This window comes from Zingiber officinale, chromosome 10B, assembly GCF_018446385.1.
Source record: "Zingiber officinale cultivar Zhangliang chromosome 10B, Zo_v1.1, whole genome shotgun sequence".
Taxonomy (NCBI): Eukaryota; Viridiplantae; Streptophyta; class Magnoliopsida; order Zingiberales; family Zingiberaceae; genus Zingiber; species Zingiber officinale.
In genome coordinates, this window is record NC_056005.1 from 10055680 (window position 1) to 10070885 (window position 15206).

Sequence of the window (15206 nt, forward strand, 5' to 3'; positions counted from 1 at the left end):
AGAGATTAATTAAATATCTATTCGGGCACGTTTATTATTATTTTTGATATTGAGTACGTCACTAAATATATCTAACGTGTATATACTATTGCATAAAGTTCCAGTACCACAAAGAATGCTATTTAAAGTTATATAACAACAATTGTTACTAAAAGTCAAATGGAAACCTTTTCTATTTAAACAAGAAATAGAAACAATGCTCTTTATTAATGCAGCAACAAAATAACAATTATCTAATTCTAAGACAAGTCCACTAGGAAGCATTAACAAGTAAGTTTTGATGGCGATTGTAGCAACCTTTGCTCCATTCCCAACTTGCAGACTTAATTCTCTCTTGATAAGTCTTCTGCTATTCCTTAGCTCCTGCATGTCATTACATATATGTGAGCCACATCTAGTATCCAATCGATTGGTGGATTGATTCAAGGTGAAAATTTTGACGTGATTCAAGGTGGATTGATCAGCTGATTAATCAAATCGATTTTGATTGATCGGTTGAATGATTGAAATTGGTTTTGTTCTGTTTTTCAATTTCAAATCCAGAAACAATTTCAAAATCTATTTTTACTTAATCATCCAAAAACAAATAAAACTATACTTACAAATATTTGTAAACTATTTTACGATCATGTCGAAGCACGATCGGGCTCTGATACCACTGTTGGGATATGCCCGTTGCGATGTGTGCTAAAAACATGTTTCATAAACATGAACAATGGAAGACTAAACATAAATAAATCTAATTTATTACAACACACACCACATAAATGCAAGATACAATCGCACTAGACAAGATCATAAAATCAAAATGGAAAACAAATAACAATTATTTTAGGTATACCTTACGAATGACCTGTAACGAGAAGGGCATCAACCATAGCGACGTTGTCGAACTTCACCTCTATTCGTATCCATGCTGAGCTCCTCAAGACAACTTTGTGAGTATAAGCCTCTCCTTCAAAAGTTACTAGCCACGAGTGAAGAAGAAGCAAAACAAGGAAGAACTTCTTCCTTGTTTGGAGCTTCACAGCAACACCCTCTTGTTAGCGGTGGGAGAAGGAGAGGAAGGAAAATTTGGTTCCAAACCCAAATAATGAATTCCCTTGTTTACTTTTCTCTCGACTATATCATTATATAGCCCTCATTAATAAGTTGGATTAAAAAGTCCAAATCTAGCTCATTATCCCTTAACCAAAAATTAACTCATTAACCTCTTGGTTTGGTTAACAACTAGACCAAGTTGGTTCATGACTAATCTAAATAGGGTCTAAGCCTTCCATAAAAGATGTGGCCCATCCATGCTTCTGATTTAACAAATATATCTATATTTGTCGTACGTATAGTTCAACTAAATATTTATCTCTTGATTTAAGAATCATATTCTTTAACTTGTTTTACGTCGTTTAGAGACTCATTTGTGTGTGTGACCCAATAGGTTTCCGGTTTATCTTGGTTGTCCATAATTAACTACTTAATTATGGAATGATCATAAGTGACACCTAGTAGTACATCATGATCTTCAATTAATCGGAATATCATAGTTGATTTCAGAATTACTTTTGAACTCTTCAGCAGCTATAGTGGGTTGTGCCTCATTCCTTTAACTCATCTTATATCCACTCGGTTTAGGACATGGTATATGTGTTTGTCCCCACTAGACTGACTACATCATATCTGGCCCAAGTAATACTTTCTCGTTCTACGGATTCAAATTACTTGCACATGTGTACAAGAGTCTCATACTCTCAACATGTGATGCTTTGACTAAGGACTTTAAGTAATAATATTAGCGAGTGGTCATAGGGTATGCATCGCCTCACAATGAGCGATGAATCCTCTGTGGGCTATCCAAATACCTTCGAGCATTTCGACTTATACCCAATCATCCTGGATCCACACCAGGATGAGATGCTTGCTTAAGATGTCAAAGTATACATTTTCATGACCAAGATGACTTGTATACCTCAAGTCGAAGGAAACTTGCACTCGAGCTGCAGTAAGAGCTTCACAAACATTCATATATGTAGATAACCATATGAAATCTTACAGCGAGTCACTCCAATGAATTAGTTACTATAACTAGCATCCATGTTTAACTCTTGACATCCTAATATCTCCAGCTAGTGAGAAAATAGTTGTTTGGCCGAGCCAAGGAGTATAACCTGTGCTAGTCTAACAAAATTGTTGATGTTCGAGTTCATTAATTCTACAACTAGGCAAATTCCAATACGTTTATAATTGCACACGTAGAGATAATCACAAGTTGTGATCCAATAATAAATTCTCTTATGCTATGAATTGTATTGCAGACATTCAATAAATGAGTTTAAGACTATCATACATATAATATGCACTCCAAAAGTGAATCTATATTTATCAAATAAATAGTAAAAATGATAAGGCGATTGCCTTAGGACATCCCTTAAATTCTAACACTCCTTTGGAGGCACCTTCACTCTAGCGGCTTGCAAATCCCAAGTCAACTTCATAGTTTACTTTCTTAGTGTGGGTGATGCTTCGGTCATCCGGAGTTGAGCTCACGCAATCTCAACTCCGACCTTCTCTTTGAACAGACTTCCTACCAAACTTATCATCCCTCGGATGCGCCACACGCGTTCCTTCTCGTCCATTGGTGTACTCTTCCGTAACTTCTTGTTCCTCGGATGCATCAAGTCCGTCGACTCGCTTCCCGTGTCATCCTTCTCGTCAGTTACGTCTTCCACTCAACTTCCTGTGTTCCTAAATTCCTGCACACTCATACACAAAGCATCAAAATAACATAAGACCTAACTTAACTTGGTTGATCACATCAAAACTAACCCTCAAAGTACTTACAATCTCCCCCTTTATGATGTGCATCAACCCGAGTTAAGATTAGGGTTAAACAAACAATTAAAATGAAAATATGGAAATAAAATGGATTTATTAAATTGCAAGTGAATAAAAATGATAAATTTAAAATAAAACCCCCCTAAACTTAATATCTTCTCCCCATTCATCACAACAAAATTAAAAAATAGGGAACAAATAAGCAAACATAGGAAAAAAACTAAAAAAAAATTTAGGGGTCGTAAAACATCCCAAAGCTGTGGATTTTTACCAAAATTAATTCTTAAAGAAATTAATTTTTAGGGATTAAGTTGCATATTTGCTAAAAATAATTTATTTTTTGAAAAATATTTAAAATATTTGTCAATGTCAAAGATAATTTTTCGGATCAGTATAAAACTTTTCATGAACAAAATATTTTCTTCCATTATCAAAATAAAAAGTTTGAGGCAGACATGCATATTTTTGAAATTTAATATTTAAAAATATTTTTATACTTCAAAAAATCATGCCAATTTTTTGAGCATTGGAAATATAATGTTTATCCACGGAAAAATTAAAAATTTTTAATAATAATTTTTTTAAATCTTTTAATTATAAAAATATTATTTTTGGTAAAAAAATTCATAATAATTAATATAAAGGTCGAAAGATTTCAAAATAATTTCTAACAACATAACATAAAATATTTTATCACAGAAAATTAAATCTATAAAAAAATCAATTTTAGAAATAATTTTAATTTTAAAAATCAGATTTTTGTTAAAAGAATTCATAAGAAATAGTATTACGGTAAAAAAAAATTGAAAATTTTTCTATTAGCAGATGATATTTTTAATTTTCACAGGAAAAAACTTAGATAGAAAATATGAACAGAAGATCTACAGATTTAATTTTGCATATAAAATGTTAAACAAAATTCAAATTTTTAGATGAAATTAACAATTTAGTACAAATTTTGGTATTGAAAATAAGTTCCTATCTACTAGGATTTATCAAGTATTATTTAAGGGATGTTTAGTTGATGGGTTTGATAATGAGGGAATAGAATGATAGTAAAAAATAGTGTTTGGATTGTGGATTTGGGAATACATTTTGGGAATGATTACTAGATTTATGAGAATCAACCAAACTCATATAATTTTATGGGGTTCATTTTCATTCCTATTCTCATTCCACCCTACTATTAAACTCATACTCATAGTCATTTTTATCGTTTAACCAAACGCCCCCTTAGAAATATTACTTCTTGCAATTATTGTAATTTGGCTATTATATTTTTTTTAAAATACCAATTAAGACTATTATTATAATTCCTAAAATTTAAACTTCAGAAAATGTTAGGAGTTAGGACATGCAAAATTCAACTTTCTTATTTCTTCTTTTAATTTTATATTTTCAATTTTAATTTTGTTAAAATTTTCTAACAGACCTTCATAGTTATTTTTTTATTTTAAGTAGTTGGTCCTATTTCTGCAAAGAGATCTACTTAGCATTTACACAATTCCATCTAATTGGGCGGATGTAAGGTTATGTATCTCACTTATTGTGTCGGAGTTGTAGTTCGTAGGTCACCCTTCAACGTTGCTCTTGATAATCATGGCAAACTTCTTGATGACTTTCCATAAGTGCAAGTCTGGAGTAGCCTTGATCTCAGACTCTGACGATGACTCATACCACATCACTTTTAAATTCTTGTACTTCGTCCGTTTTGGCCATTTGTTTTTTTGTTCTCCCTTTTCTTCAGTTTTGGGTAGTTGTTTTTTATGTGTCATTCTTCTTGGTAATTGTAACAACAAACTTTCCTTTTGCTCCATAGTAGCTTCGTTGTCTGTTTCTTATCAAAATAAAGTCAATCTTTTTGGCTTCGAGTGTTAGGTTCTAAGTTGACTTTTCTTCTTTATTTCTTAAACTTGCACATCTCAATTTGTGTAATTCGAAAGTGAAAAATAGATTCTCTAAAGTACTTACCTCAAGGTCCTTGGAGATGTAGAAAGCAACCACTAAAGATATCCATTCAGGTGTTCTTGGAAAAGCATTCAGTGTATACCTTAGCGAATCTTGGTTTATTATCATTTCTCGAAGGTTCGCTAGTCTGGTGATCAACTCCTTGATTCTTGCATGTAAATGAGCTACTATCTCTTCCTTTTCCATCTGAAGGTTGTTGAATTATTTTCAGAGCAAGTCTCATTTTGCGAGTTTGGCCTTTGAGGTCCCTTCGTGCAGCTCTAAGAATTTCTCCCAAAGTTATTTTATTGAGTCGTAGCTACCGATCTGATTGACTTCTTGGGGTGGAAAATTGCTCAGCAGATGGAACTCCGCTTTATCGTTTGCCATGAAGTCATTCTACTCCATTGATGATCTTCCTTTTCTTTTCCGTGTTGATCTTTGGGTACTGTAAAACCATATTTGATTATTAAAAAAAAAATATCAAAATTGGTTTTAAAAAATATTTCCATCTAGCGTTTCCATAGCATGAACTTCCCCTCGAACTTTGGCAAGTGAATGTTTGATTTGACTATCGTCTTCTTGCTTTAGCAGCGATTAGTCCTTCTAGAGCAATGTAGCTCTGATACAAATTGTAAGTCCAAGTGAGGCTGGATAGAGAGGGGTGAATAATCCTAAAAAAAATTAGAATTTTTCTTACTTTTTGAAATTAATTAGCAAGGACACAATATTAATTAAAAATAACTAACTAACATAAAAGTAATAACAAAAAGGTAAGATGGCTCAGAATTACTTGGTTATAACCTATGTGGTTATTAATCCAAGGTAATTGAAAAACTCACTAATAAAATGTCCTTCGTTAAAAGCAGAATATCCTCTTACACACTTTGAAAGTTCATTAATAGCTTAAGAAGTTAAAACAAAAGTTGATTTCTAATTCCTAGCTCCAGAGTTTTTTTTATACCCTCCTTGGATCAGTTACCGTTGCTTAGATGTACCTCCAAAGCACTCCAGGTCGTCTGCAAGTGGATAAACTTTATCCATGCTACAATGGTCAATCAATGACTTTCTGCGTTGGAGACGCAAGGGCGCCTCCGACTTCCTTGAGGCGCCTCTATCAAGAGGCGCGAGGGTGCCTCCAAGCTGCTATAGGGTGCCTTCTTTAACCAGGCATGAGGGCACCTTCGTGCTCTTCCAAGACACGCCTCGGGTCCCGAAAGCAGCAACTTTACTGTTGAAGCTCAAGGCGCCTGCAATTCCTTTGGAGGCGCCTTCACTCTAGCGGCTGGCAGATCCCAAGTCAACTTGGTAGTTGGCTTTCTTCGCGTGGGTGATGCTTCGATCATCCAGAGTTGAGCTCACATGAACCCAACTCCGATTTTCTCCTAGAACAAGCTTCCTACCTAGCTTCTCGTCCACCGATATACTCTTCCATAGCTTCTTGCCCCTCGGATACACCAAGTCTGTCGACTCTCGGATGCACCGTTATGTTTTCCGGTCGACTTTCTATGTTCCTAAGTTCCTACACACTTAGACACGAGATATCAAAATAACATAGATCTAACTTAATTTGGATGTTCACATCAAAAACTAACCTAGGGATACTTACAAATTACCCTCCTCAGTTGTCTCTTTAAAAAATCCACCTGGTCTTCAAGTCTTCATATCTTCAATGTGCTCGCGCTCTCGTTCAAGCACAATTCCAGCATATCGTTAAAGGTTGGAATGTACTTCTCAGCTAGATCAGTAAAATATTTGTGGTTCTTCAAACAAAGTTGCAACAAGAGACCGTTAAAGGCTTCCAAGTCAGCAAAAATTTTTCGACAGGTAGCCATCGAAGGGTGGGATAAAGGTATGATGGCTCCCTGAATATAAGAAAGTAGATTAGAAAGAAGATACCCAAAACAATATGAAATAACATTACCATTTCTGGAGGCTGAAGGACCTCTGTAGGAGGAGAAGAGCCACGATCAACAATTTGTATCCTTTGGATGTATAATTCACACGGAAGGTGAATGTTGAGGAATATGAAGAGTGGAAGCAAAAACAGAGGGTTTTATAGCCTATCAAGGGGGTGTGCAAGTGGCATTATTGGTAGAAACGAAAGGTCACATGAAACTGGCGTAGGCAGGACAAATTTGTTGGAACCCCAAGGTTGTTTTGGTGTGATCAACAAGTTAAGTTAGGTCCTGTGTGTTTCTAACCTTGTGTCTAAGTGTGCAGGAGCTTAAGAACACAGGTAGTCGAGCGGAAGACGCAGCTAGCGAGAAGGACGACAGTCCGAGGGACGAGGTGCTGCGGAAGAGTACCCCAGTGGACGAGAAGGAAGCGTGCGGTGGTTCCGAGGGACGAAAGCCGGAGCGGAAGATTGCTCGGGGAGCAAGAGACGCAGCTAGCGAGAAGGACGGCACGCGGTGCGTCTGAGGGACGAAGACTGCAGATGAGTACGCCGACGGACGAGAAGGAAACACGCGGCGATTCCGAGGGACGAGAAGCCGGAGGGAAGCCCGCTCGAGAAGACCGGAAGTTGGGTTCGGGTGAGCCCTTTTTCGGATGGCAGAGATCACCCAAGTGAGCGGATCCGAAGGAGAAGAACCGGACCGAGGCGGGACTGAACCAGAGAAGAGGTCCCGGATGAAAAAGTCAACGACTGTTGACTTTGGACTCCGGGGCGCCCGGAACAGTCCGGGGCGCCCGGAACCCTTCCGGGTGCCCGGACCCAGTATTTTCACCAGATTGAGTCAAAACTCGATCTGAACGTTGAGGGATAAAATTTATCCCCCCCAGGGCGCCCGGAACCCTTCCAGGCGCCCCGACCAAGGCTATAAATATAGCCTTGGTCCAGAAGCTTTTCATTCATTCAGAACTCACGCATTTCTTTTAAACACTTGTACGCTTTCTGTAGTTAGCTTCTGTTGTGCGCTTCAACTTTGTAAGAGGCTTCTCCGCCTGAAGGAGAAATTCTAGTGCGATCATCTTTCTTGGATTAACAACCTCCCCGGTTGTAACCAAGTCAAAACCTGGTGCCTCGTTTTCTGTTCTGATCTTAGTTTATTGCTTTGATTATTCTACAAGTGTCAGTTTAAGAGTTCGAGAAGGGTTGGTTTGTGTTTTGATTTTTGCAGGGCTATTCAACCCCCCTTCTAGCCGGCCTAACGGTCCTACAAGTGGTATCAGAGCCAAGGCGCTTCAGGAGGACTAACCGCCGAACGAAGCAACGAGATGGCCGGACCAAGCATTCACCCGCTGAAATTCGAAGGGGATTTCGCCACTTGGAAAAAACATATGCAGGTATTTCTTACAACAGATATTGAATTATTTTTAACAATGAAACTTGGCTTTCAAGCTCCAGAGGACAAGGAAATAGATAAATGGATAAAAAAGGAGCAGGCCGACTTCGTACCGAACGGCAAAGCAGAGTACCATCTGCTAAGCATTCTTCCGCCTCAAGAAGTCAACAGGATCGGTAAATACAACTCTGCAAAGGAACTTTGGGAGAAGTTCCTCGAGCTGCATGAAGGAATCGCAATCAGCTCACCAGCCTGCGACTTGGGGAAGACGAGTCAGTCGCGCATCTACACTCGAGAATAAAAGAAATTATCATCGGTCTTTCAAATCTCGGAGAAAAGGTAAGCAACCGAGATTCGCTCAGGTACGCTTTAAATTCCTTTCCTAGAAATACCAAATGGGCATCATTAGTAGATGCATTTTACATTTCTAAAGATTTAGAAAAGATTTCATTAGAAGAATTCTTTTCAACATTTGAAGTGCATGAGTCAAGATGTGCAGGAATGAAGGAGCCTAAAAACAACGTCGCCCCCAAAGCCTCGAGAGACGAACCAGAATCGGAATCCTCTCTCGACGACGAGGAAATGGTAATGATGGTAAGAAGATTCAAGAAACTTTGTAAATCCAGATCTACTAACCATCCGCAGGGAAAGAGGAAAAGAACGATCCGCTGCTACCACTGCGATGAAGAAGGGCACGTCAAGGACAACTGCCCTAAGCTGAAGAACAAGGACAAGGAGAAGGGTAAGAAGCCTATCCAAAAGTGAAAGGCCCTAAAGGCGACGTGGGACGATACATCGTCCGAATCGGAAGTCGAAGCTTTCTCCGAACTCACACTGATGGTGAGTCATCAAGACGACGACTGCGATTCAAGCTCTTCCGAAATGAGCATCGAGAGCATCGATGAAGGGGGAGACACGTCGGAAGAAAGCAGCAGCTCAGGGGGAGAAACGGACAACGAGATCGACAAGGTAAGTCAGGTACGATCTCTTCCTCCCGATAAAATGTTTAAGTTTATTAAACTTTTAACAAAAGATTGCTGCAAATTAGAAAGTGAAAATAAAAATGTAAAAGTAATTCTAGCTAAGTCTTGTCCCCTAGAAGAATTAGATAAATTAAAACTAGCAAATGAAAAATTGAAACTTGAAAATGATGATTTGAAAATTCAAGTAGATAACTTGAAAAACCATGCATGTTCATCTAAAACCAATGTTAGAAGATTTAATAATTTAAATTGGTACTTTAAATATCACCCTGGACAAATTAGGAACATTTCAAGAAAATATGTTCCTAAAAACTTTTTCGTTAATCCAGTAGGTTGGAACCTATATTGGGTTCCTAAATCATGCTTAAATTAATTTTAAAATTAAAATTAGTGCTTTAAGTGAGAAAATTAAACAAAAAATTTCTTTATGAGGCTTTGTCTAAGGAAGTGGTTGTTGTTCCAATAACCAAGAAGGCCTAGTGCCTCGCCACGACCTGGAAGCCAAAATATTGAAATAAATGTTTAATTAACTTACTAATGAAGCATTAATACGAGAATTAATTAGTGCTTGAAAAAGGTTATTCAAAACATTTTATTTCAAATTAGAAATTTACTTACTTAGAAATTGTTTTTGCCTAAGTCAATATTTTTTAAAAAAAAATACTTAAAAATTTAAGTTAGGATTTTTTAAATTAAAATTATTTAGGATTTTTTTTAGAAATCATTTTTTAGTTAAGAACTTTTTTCTTGAAATTAGAAATCTCAGCTTAAATTACTTAGAAAAATTTTCTAAATCTCTTAAAAATTTAGAATTTCTTTTAGAAATACTTTTTCTAAGTCTTTAACCCTTAGATTGCTTTTCTTGGAACTCCATTTTTTTGTGATCAAAGGGGGAGAAGGGAAAGTATAAGTCTAGGGGGAGGTAGATAGATTTAATTTTTTTGTCTATCTTTTTTACTGAGGTAGATAGAGTTATTTTTTTCTATCTTTTTGTACTTAAATTGCAAATTAAGTTAAGTTACTTAATTTTATTTAAAGTCGATTTTACCCTAGCTTAACTTGGGTTGATCACACCAAAAAGGGGGAGATTGTTGGAACCCCAAGGTTGTTTTGGTGTGATCAACAAGTTAAGTTATGTCCTGTGTGTTTCTAACCTTGTGTCTAAGTGTGCAGGAGCTTAGGAACACAGGTAGTCGAGCGGAAGACGCAGCTAGCGAGAAGGACGACAGTCCGAGGGACGAGGTGCTGCGGAAGAGTACCCCAGTGGACTAGAAGGAAGCGTGCGGTGGTTCCGAGGGACGAAAGCCGGAGCGGAAGATTGCTCGGGGAGCAAGAGACGCAGCTAGCGAGAAGGACGGCACGCGGTGCGTCTGAGGGACGAAGACTGCGGATGAGTACGCCGACGGACGAGAAGGAAACACGCGGCAATTCCGAGGGACGAGAAGCCGGAGGGAAGCCCGCTCGAGAATACCGAAAGTTGGGTTCGGGTGAGCCCTTTTCCGGATGGCAGAGATCACCCAAGTGAGCGGATCCGGAGGAGAAGAACCGGATCGAGGCGGGACTGAACCAGAGAAGTGGTCCCGGACAAAAAAGTCAACGGCTGTTGACTTTGGGCTCCGGGGCGCCCGGAACAGTCCGGGGCGCCCGGAGCAGCCCGGGGCGCCCGGAACCCTTCCGGGCGTCCGGACCCAGTATTTTCACCAGATCAAGTCAAAACTCGATCTGAACGTTGGGGGATAAAATTTATCCCCCCAGGGCGCCCTGAACCCTTCCAGGCGCCCCGACCAAGGCTATAAATATAGCCTTGGTCCAGAAGCTTTTCATTCATTCAGAACTCACGTATTTCTTTCAAACACTTGTACGCTTGCTATAGTTAGCTTCTGTTGTGCGCTTCAACTTTGTAAGAGGCTTCTCCGCCTGAAGGAGAAATTCTAGTGCGATCATCTTTCTTGGATTAACAACCTCCCCGGTTGTAACCAAGTCAAAACCTGGTGCCTCGTTTTCTGTTCTGATCTTAGTTTATTACTTTGATTATTCTATAAGTGTCAGTTTAAGAGTTCGAGAAGGGTTGATTTGTGTTTTGATTTTTGCAGGGCTATTCAACCTTCCCCTTTTAGCCGGCCTAACGGTCCTACAAAATTCACAAGAGGCAACAATGGTTAAAAAGAAGATCTTCGAGCAGGTTGACATAGAGTTGATAGAAGATTCAGATGATAGTAACAGAAAAAAAATCATTCTGACTGGATAATATCCCAGTCAAGGTATGTCTGCATGATCAAATCATTCCATTATTTACCCTATCATGATTATTTCCATGTATACCTTGTTATTCAATTACTTGTGCCTATCTTTTATTCAAATTTAATTAACATTAACATCACTGTTTCTGAGAAACATTATAACGATTAAGTGTCAGATAATTAAGTACTTTTGAGCCACTAATAATAGTCAATATATTAAATATATTTTTACTATCTCCGAACACTAACAACACTGTTTTTGAGTAATACTATAATGATCAAAATATCAGATAACTAATACTTCTGAGTATATATATATACATATACTCAGAAGTATTAGGGTTTAGGGTTATGTTTACGTGGCACTCTAGTCTCACTATGCTTTTCTTGATCGTGCTTTTGTACATCTCACTACAAAAAATAAGGCATTTTGGGACGAATTTTGGGACGAATTTTACAAAAAAATTCGTTGTAAAATTTTTTGGGACGAAATCAGGGACCAAAATTTTTTCGTCCCAAAATATTTGATGCCAACTTTTGGAACGAATTATGATTTGTTGCAAATTCAGCAACGAATTTGGGGACAAAATTGGCAACGAATAAAATTTTCGTCCCCAAATTTGTCGCAAAAAAGGAACGAATAATTTTGTTGTTGCAAACTTAGCAACGAATTTGGGGATGAATTCAGTTCGGAGGAAATAATTTTTTGTTGCCAAATTTGTCCCTATTTTTGCAACAAAATTGGGGACGAATTCAGTGACAAATTATTTTTTGTTGCTAAGTTTGTCCCTAATATTGCAACGAATTTGGGGACGAATTCGGTGACAAATTTTTTTTGTTGCCAAATTTGTCCCTAATTTTACAACGAATAATAAATTTATTGTAAAATTTTAAGCATTTGCGACAAATTTGGGGACAAAAATACTAATTTAATTAATAAATAAATTTTCGTCCCAAAATTCGTCCTAGAATCTGGGACGAATTTTGGGACGAATTTGTGGATTCGTCCCAGAATTCGTCCCAAATTCTGGGACGAATCCACATATTCGTCCCAAATTCTGGATTCGATACAATTACGATAGAGTGGGAACAAATCGTTTTCGTCGCCAAATTCGTCCCTAATACTAAATTTTTTTTCCAGATTAAATTTCTTTTTGCAATTCAATCCATAGATACATAAACACCAAATTCAAATAACATTTATATACATTCAACACATCTTAATTTCACATACAAGAGTAATAATTGAACTCGATCAACTCATAATTCAACAAATATAAAGATCTCAACAAATTTTACAAGATCTATCTTGTTCAAGCTTCTAGAAAATATTATAAAGTTCAACAATCAAATGTTATATAAGTCCATCATCCATCCAAGGAGGTAAATAAACTAAAAATACATCAAGTCATCTTCGTCTGCCCAAAAGCTTTGCACCCCTTCAAATCTCCTTTGCCTACATAACAACAAACAAATAAACCAGATCATGTGTAACAAGAAAGATTATAAATATAATACGAAATGCCCATGTAACAAGAAAGATTGGAAACAAGACATAACTGTGAAATTCCTTAAACATTCAAATAAATGTCCTATTTACCAACGATATGAACCATCCATGTCATAAAATTATAAGAAGTATCTTGAAGCTAAGTAAAAACATCGTAAATATGATACAACCTAATATAAATGGCACATCAAATTGTTATAATAATACCTATTTCACCATATCAATCAATAGCTACAAATATTCTATGTCCATGTGATCACATGGAGAGCATGAAAGATATTCTTAAAATTTCCTAACATATGAAAATAGCTCAAATGAAGAAAACACAAACTAATTAAACTTAATTTTTTTGTGATACAAGTGTTTTAGTAATCATGGTTACTTGGTTGTTAGGTAAACTCTAATCATAATTTGCAATTTGAACTAATAAAGCAGTAGTAATAAATTTCAATAAATTAAAAGCAATTAGAAAATAAATAAATAAATAAATAAAATTAAAAGTTTAACATGTTACTTAATACTTACTTTTTTTCTCGGACCTTTAGTTCGCCTCACCAACCCTGTTAAAAACAAATTGACAATATTAATTAAAATAAAAATTAGAAAAGTTAACAAGCCATTGATTAATGTGTAAAACAGTAAACATGAGACAAATAATCATCATACATAATTATGGGAAATTTCTTTAAATAAGCTAACAAAACTTACCCATCGTCAAAAATTAAAGTCATCATTATGATTATCATCATCCTCCTCCTCCTCCTCCTCCTCTTCCTCATTCTGCATTATACTTGAATTCTTGTTATACATCCAACTTCGCTCATTCTGCATTTTACCTGAATTCAGCTATTTAGTTAAACATTATTAACAGAAATAAATCTTATCATTGAAGACAAAACAACAAAGAAAAGCTTATCAAAAAGAAGAAATACAATTAATCAACTATAAAATAATTATTTAAAGCTAACTTTATATACAGATCATTAAATGCATATTAATGAACTTAGAAATACCGAAAAGACGTGAACAAATACAGTTGTCTTCAACTACACTGAGATCATGCCAAATTGAAACCTGCACAAGCAACATTATCAATTATTATAGTATTATTCTAACAATTTTAATAGAGTTGAAGCAATTGTAATTAAATTGAAATAATAATATTTTAATGGAACAAAATTTGGAAAAAAACAAAATTACTCTCTATATTAGAGCAATTGTGGATCAGAATTGACATTTTTTAGATGAAAAATAAAATATTTTGATAAGGATATTTTTGAGATAAAAAATAGAATAGGGTCGCTTCTGTTTTTTTCTTTAAAAGAAAATCTTTTTAACAATAATAATAATAATGAGCACCCTTTGAATTTTGTATCAAAGAAAAAAAAACATGTCAACTCTATTGTAATTTGTCCCTCCATTAATTAATTCCAATCTAAAAACTATCCTACAAGTATTTGTAATGATAAAGAGGATCAGTACACAGAAAATCAAAGGTAAATTTATACCTATGGTATACTGGAGCTCCCCATACATTTAGGATTCGAAACCCTAGTATCAAAATTTTGCCCTAGTGTAGTTGAGATTTTATTACTTCCACACCCCTAAACTGTACATCTATATACAAGAAGAACTACAAATCTTTATCCAAAAACAGCCCTAAACCCTATTTCACAGATCATTGGTCATTGACATCTAAGTGATCAAGAGTTGCAGTGCTTTTCTTTGTTAACAAACAAGAATGAAGCCCTAAATTTCACAGATCAGTACTCCACCATTCCAAATCTTGCGACATCAGTGCTAGCAGCGGCGACTCGCGGCCAACTGCCGCCAGCCACGGCCAGGCGAGGCCACGCGCGGCCAGGCGAGGCCACGCGCGGCCAGCCGCGGCCTCACGAGAAGAAGTGGGCAGATGTGGGAGAAAGGAGAGGGAAGAGGGGAGAAGGGAGAAGGGAGAGGGTTACCTGTGCCGCAGCCGATCGGGAAGGAATCAGCCGCCGCAAGAGCTGCAGCGAAGGGATGAGTGAAGGGGCAGATGGGTGGGAGGAGATTTAGGGTTAACTTATAAATTAAAAAATAGATTTTGGGAAGAATCTAGGAATTCGTCCCCAAATCTGGGACGAATTCCAGAATTCGACCCTAAATCTGGGACGAATTCCAAAATTCGTCCCAAAATATAAAAAATTTTAAAAAAAATAAAAAAATGATTTGGAAACACTAAATATGAACTTCGAGATATCGGATTTCCGTGAAATAAGTTTCTATGGATTTCTAATTTTCTCGTGATCTTAAAAATATCTTCATCCATAATTTTAACATACTATATTAAATGCGGCAAATTTTTTTTATTATGAATTAGGTCAAATTCGGGTTAAAAAATCACCATACTAAATATATGAGGTTAAAA

At 36.5% G+C, this 15206-nt stretch overlaps 1 long non-coding RNA gene across 1 annotated transcript; it reads right to left on the reverse strand.

Moving 5' to 3' along the window:
• Positions 1–12802: 12802 nt before the first annotated feature.
• Positions 12803–14810, reverse strand: LOC122029917. Its single transcript, XR_006125238.1, has 4 exons — positions 14764–14810; positions 13813–13873; positions 13508–13635; positions 12803–13359 (listed from the first exon to the last, which is right to left on the reverse strand). It is a non-coding gene; the product is annotated as an uncharacterized LOC122029917 (long non-coding RNA).
• Between the last annotated feature and the right edge of the window lie 396 nt (positions 14811–15206).